The sequence below is a fragment of the Triticum dicoccoides genome, chromosome 7B, assembly GCF_002162155.2.
Source record: "Triticum dicoccoides isolate Atlit2015 ecotype Zavitan chromosome 7B, WEW_v2.0, whole genome shotgun sequence".
Lineage (NCBI taxonomy): Eukaryota > Viridiplantae > Streptophyta > Magnoliopsida > Poales > Poaceae > Triticum > Triticum dicoccoides.
The window spans coordinates 198,478,113-198,485,046 of NC_041393.1; positions in this window are offsets into that span (position 1 = coordinate 198,478,113).

Genomic DNA, 6,934 nt, shown 5'->3' on the forward strand with positions numbered 1-6,934 from the left:
GGGGGGGCACCCTAGAGACACACAAGTTGATCTAGGATTGTTCCTTAGTCGTGTGCGGTGCCCCCCTCCACCATATTCCACCTCGGTTATATCGTCGCGGAGTTTAGGCGAAGCCCTGCGCCGGTAGAACATCATCATCGTCACCACGCCGTCATGCTGACGGAACTCATCCCCGATGCTTTGCTGGATTGGAGCCCGGGGAACGTCATCGAGCTGGACGTGTGCTGAACACGGAGGTGCCGTACATTCGGTGCTTGGATCGGTCGGATCGTGAAGACGTACGACTACATCAACCGCGTTGTCATAACGCTTCCGCTTAACAGTCTACGAGGGTACGTAGACAACACTCTCCCCTCTCGTTGCTATGCCATCACCATGATCTTGCGTGTGCGTAGGAATTTTTTTGAAATTACTACGTTCCCAACAGTGGCATCCGAGCCTAGGTTTTATGCGTTGATGTTATATGCACGAGTAGAACACAAGTGAGTTGTGGGCGATACAAGTCATACTGCTTACCAGCATGTCATACTTTGGTTCGGCGGTATTGTTGGATGAAGCGGCCCGGACCGACATTACGCGTACGCTTACGCGAGACTGGTTCTACCGACGTGCTTTGCACACAGGTGGCTGGCGGGTGTCAGTTTCTCCAACTTTAGTTGAACCGAATGTGGCTACGCCCGGTCCTTGCGAAGGTTAAAACAACACTAACTTGACGAACTATCATTGTGGTTTTGATGCGTAGGTAAGAACGGTTCTTGCTAAGCCCGTAGCAGCCACGTAAAACTTGCAACAACAAAGTAGAGGACGTCTAACTTGTTTTTGCAGGGCATGTTGTGATGTGATATGGTCAAGACGTGATGCTATATTTATTGTATGAGATGATCATGTTTTGTAACCGAAGTTATCGGCAACTGGCAGGAGCCATATGGTTGTCGCTTTATTGTATGAAATGCAAACGCCCTGTAATTGCTTTACTTTATCACTAAGCGGTAGCGATAGTCGTAGAAGCAATAGATGGCGTAAACGACAACGATGCTACGATGGAGATCAAGGTGTCGCGCCGGTGACGATGGTGATCACGACGGTGCTTCGGAGATGGAGATCACAAGCACAAGATGATGATGGCCATATCATATAACTTATATTGATTGCATGTGATGTTTATCCTTTATGCATCTTATCTTGCTTTGATTGACGGTAGCATTTTAAGATGATCTCTCACTAAAAATTATCAAGAAGTGTTCTCCCTGAATATGCACCGTTGCCAAAGTTCGTCGTGCCCAGACACCACATGATGATCGGGTGTGATAAGCTCTACGCCCATCTACAACGGGTGCAAGCCAGTTTTGCACACGCAGAATATTCAGGTTATACTTGACGAGCCTAGCATATGCAGATATGGCCTCGGAACACAGAGACCGAATGGTCGAGCGTGAATCATATAGTAGATATGATCAACATAGTGATGTTCACCATTGAAAACTACTCCATCTCACGTGATGATCGGTTATGGTTTAGTTGATTTGGATCACGTAATCACTTAGATGACTAGAGAGATATCTATCTAAGTGGGAGTTCTTAAGTAATATGATTAATTGAACTTAAATTTATCATGAACTTAGTACCTGATAGTATTTTGCTTGTCTATGTTTGTTGTAGATAGATGGCTCGTGCTGTTGTTCCGTTGAATTTTAATGCGTTCCTTGAGAAAGCAAAGTTGAAAGATGATGGTAGCAATTACACGGACTGGGTCCATAACTTGAGGATTATCCTCATTGCTGCATAGAAGAATTACGTCCTGGAAGCACCGCTGGGTGCCAGGCCTGCTGCAGGAGCAACGCCAGATGTTGTGAACGTCTGGCAGAGCAAAGCTGATGACTACTCTATAGTTCAGTGTGCCATGCTTTACGGCTTAGAACCGGGTCTTCAACGACGTTTTGAACATCATGGAGCATATGAGATGTTCCAGGAGTTGAAGTTAATATTTCAAGCAAATGCCCGGATTGAGAGATATGAAGTCTCCAATAAGTTCTACAGCTGCAAGATGGAGGAGAATAGTTCTGTCAGTGAGCATATACTCAAAATGTCTGGGTATAATAATCACTTGATTCAACTGGGAGTTAATCTTCCAGATGATAGCGTCATTGACAGAATTCTCCAATCACTGCCACCAAGCTACAAGAGCTTCGTGATGAACTATAATATGCAAGGGATGAACAAGACAATTCCCGAGCTCTTCGCAATGCTAAAGGCTGCGGAGGTAGAAATCAAGAAGGAGCATCAAGTGTTTATGGTCAACAAGACCACTAATTTCAAGAAAAAGGGTAAAGGGAAGAAGAAGGGGAACTTCAAGAAGAACAACAAGCAAGTTGCTGCTCAAGAGAAGAAACCCAAGTCTGGACCTAAGCCTGAAACTGAGTGCTTCTACTGCAAGCAAACTGGTCACTGGAAGCGGAACTGCCCCAAGTATTTGGCGGATAAGAAGGATGGCAAAGTGAACAAAGGTATATGTGATATACATGTTATTGATGTGTACCTAACTAGAGCTTGTAGTAGCACCTGGGTATTTGATACTGGTTCTGTTGCTAATATTTGCAACTCGAAACAGGGACTACGGAATAAGTGAGCACTGGCCAAGGACGAGGTGATGATGCGCGTGGGAAACAGTTCCAAAGTCGATGTGATCGCGGTCGGCACGCTACCTCTACATCTACCTTCGGGATTAGTTTTAGACCTGAATAATTGTTATTTGGTGCCAGCGTTGAGCATGAACATTATATCTGGATCTTGTTTGATGCGAAACGGTTATTCATTTAAATCAGAGAATAATGGTTGTTCTATTTATATGAGTAATATCTTTTATGGTCATGCACCCTTGAAGAGTGGTCTATTTTTATTGAATCTCGATAGTAGTGATAGACATATTCATAATGTCGAAGCCAAAAGATGCGGAGTTGATAATGATAGTGCAACTTATTTGTGGCACTGCCGTTTAGGTCATATCGGTGTAAAGCGCATGAAGAAACTCCATACTGATGGAATTTTGGAAGGCAAGATGACTAAAACACCGTTCTCCGGTACTGTGGAGAGAGCAATAGATTTGTTGGAAATCATACATACAGATGTATGTGGACCGATGAATATTGAAGCTCGTGGCGGATATCGTTATTTTCTCACCTTCACAGATGATTTGAGCAGATATGGGTATATCTACTTAATGAAACACAAGTCTAAAACATTTGAAAAGTTCAAAGAATTTCAGAGTGAAGTGGAAAATCATCGTAACAAGAAAATTAAGTTTCTACAATCTGATCGTGGAGGAGAATATTTGAGTTACGAGTTTGGTTTACATTTGAAACAATGCGGAATAGTTTCGCAACTCACGCCACCCGGAACACCACAACGAAATGGTGTGTCCGAACGTCGTAATCGTACTTTACTAGATATGGTGCGATCTATGATGTCTCTTACTGATTTACCGCTATCGTTTTGGGGTTATGCTTTAGAGACGGCTGCATTCACATTGAATAGGGCACCATCAAAATCCGTTGAGACGACGCCTTATGAACTATGGTTTGGCAAGAAACCAAAGTTGTCGTTTCTTAAAGTTTGGGGCTGCGATGCTTATGTGAAGAAACTTCAACCAGATAAGCTCGAACCCAAATCGGAGAAATGTGTCTTCATAGGATACCCAAAAGAGACTGTTGGGTACACCTTCTATCACAGTCCGAAGGCAAGACATTCGTTGCTAAGACTGGATCCTTTCTAGAAAAAGAGTTTCTCTCGAAAGAAGTGAGTGGGAGGAAAGTAGAACTTGATGAGATAACTATGTCTGCTCCCTTATTGGAAAGTAGTTCATCACAGAAATCAGTTCCTGTGACATCTACACCAATTAGTGAGGAAGATAATGATATTGATCATGAAACTTCAGATCAAGTTTCTACTGAACCTCGTAGGTCTACCAGAATAAAATCTGCACCAGAGTGGTACGGTAATCCTATTCTGGAAGTCATGTTACTTGACCATGATGAACCTACGAACTATGAGGAAGCGATGATGAGCCCAGATTCCGCAAAATGGCTAGAAGCCATGAAATCTGAGATGGGATCCATGTATGAGAACAAAGTATGGACTTTGGTTGACTTGCCCGATGATCGGCAAGCCATTGAGAATAAATGGATCTTTAAGAAGAAGACTGACGCTGACGGTAATGTAACTGTCTATAAAGCTTGACTTGTTGCGAAAGGTTTTCGACAAGTTCAAGGGGTTGACTACGATGAGACTTTCTCACCCGTAGCGATGCTTAAGTCTGTCTGAATCATGTTAGCGATTGCCGCATTTTATGATTATGAAATTTGGCAGATGGATGTCAAAACTGCATTTCTGAATGGATTTCTGGAAGAAGAGTTGTATATGATGCAACCGGAAGGTTTTGTCGATCCTAAGGGAGCTAACAAAGTGTGCAAGCTCCAGCGATCAATCTATGGTCTGGTGCAAGCCTCTCGGAGTTGGAATAAACGCTTTGATAGTGTGATCAAAGCATATGGTTTTATACAGACTTTTGGAGAAGCCTGTATTTACAAGAAAGTGAGTGGGAGCTCTGTAGCATTTCTAATATTATATGTGGATGACATATTGTTGATTGGAAATGATATAGAATTTCTGAAAAGCATAAAAGGATACTTGAATAAAAGTTTTTCAATGAAAGACCTCGGTGAAGCTGCTTACATATTGGGCATTAAGATCTATAGAGATAGATCAAGACGCTTGATTGGACTTTCACAATGCACGTACCTTGATAAAGTGTTGAAAAGGTTCAATATGGATCAGGCGAAGAAAGGGTTCTTTCCTGTATTACAAGGTATAAAGTTGAGTCAGACTCAATGCCCGACCACTGCAGAAGATAGAGAGAAAATGAAAGGAGTTCCCTATGCTTCAGCCATAGGCTCTATCATGTATGCAATGCTGTGTACCAGACCTGATGTGTGCCTTGCTATCAGTTTGGCAGGGAGGTACCAAAGAAATCCAGGAGTGGGTCACTGGACAGCGGCCAAGAACATCCTGAAATACCTGAAAATGACTAAGGATATGTTTCTCGTATATGGAGGTGACAAAGAGCTAGTCGTAAATGGTTACGTCGATGCAAGCTTTGACACTGATCCGGACGATTCTAAATCGCAAACCGGATACATATTTTTATTAAACGGTGGAGCTGTAAGTTGGTGCAGTTCTAAACAAAGCGTCGTGGCGGGATCTACATGTGAAGCGGAGTACATAGCTGCTTCGGAAGCAGCAAATGAAGGAGTCTGGATGAAGGAGTTCATTTCTGATCTAGGTGTTATACCTAGTGCATTGGGACCAATGAAGATCTTCTGTGACAATACTGGTGCAATTGCCTTGGCAAAGGAATCCAGATTTCACAAGAGGACCAAGCACATCAAGAGACGCTTCAATTCCATTCGGGACCAAGTCCAAGTGGGAGACATAGAGATTTGCAAGATACTTACGGATCTGAATGTTGCAGACCCGTTGACTAAGCCTCTCTCACGAGCAAAACATGATCAGCACCAAGACTCCATGGGTGTTAGAATCATTACTATGTAATCTAGATTATTGACTCTAGTGCAAGTGGGAGACTGAAGGAAATATGCCCTAGAGGCAATAATAAAGTTATTATTTATTTCCTCATATCATGATAAATGTTTATTATTCATGCTAGAATTGTATTAACCGGAAACATGATACATGTGTGAATACATAGACAAACATAGTGTCACTAGTATGCCTCTACTTGACTAGCTCATTGATCAAAGATGGTTATGTTTCCTAACCATAGACATGTGTTGTCATTTGATTAATGGGATCACATCATTAGGAGAATGATGTGATTGACTTGACCCATTCCGTTAGCTTAGCACTTGATCGTTTAGTATGTTGCTATTGCTTTCTTCATGACTTATACAAAGTTCCTACAACTATGAGATTGTGCAGCTCCCGTTTACCGGAGGAACACTTTGTGTGCTACCAAACGCCACAACGTAACTGGGTGATTATAAAGGTGCTCTACAGGTGTCTCCAAAGGTACATGTTGAGTTGGCATAATTCGAGATTAGGTTTTGTCACTCCGATTGTCGGAGAGGTATCTCTGGGCCCTCTCGGTAATACTCATCACTTAAGCCTTGCAAGCATTGTAACTAATGAGTTAGTTACAAAATGATGTATTACGGAACGAGTAAAGAGACTTGCCGGTAATGAGATTGAACTAGGTATTGGATACCGACGATCGAATCTCGGGCAAGTAACATACCGATGACAAAGGGAACAACGTATGTTGTTATGCGGTTTGACCGATAAAGATCTTCATAGAATATGTAGGAACCAATATGAACATCCAGGTTCCACTATTGGTTATTGACCGAGAATAGTTCTAGGTCATGTCTACATAGTTCTCGAACCCGTAGGGTCCGCACGCTTAATGTTACGATGACAGTTTTATTATGAGTTTATAAGTTTTGATGTACCGAAGTTTGTTCGTAGTCCCGGATGTGATCACGGACATGATGAGGAGTCTCGAAATGGTCGAGACATAAAGATTGATATATTGGACGACTATATTCGGACACCGGAAGTGTTCCGGGTGATTTCGGAGAAAACCGGAGTGCCGGAGGGTTACTGGAACCCCCCCGGGAGAGTTAATGGGCCACATGGGCCTTAGTGGAAAGAGAGAGGGGCGGCCAGGGTGGGCCACGCGCCCCCTCTCCCTCTGGTCCGAATTGGACTAGGAGGGGGGGGGGCGCCCCCCTCTTTCCTTCCCCCTCTCCCCCTTCCTTTCCCCCTCCTAGTAGGAGTAGGAAAGGGGGAGTCCTACTCCTACTAGGAGGAGGACTCCTCCTCCTTGGCGCGCCCACAAGGGCCGGTCGGCCTCCCCCCTTGC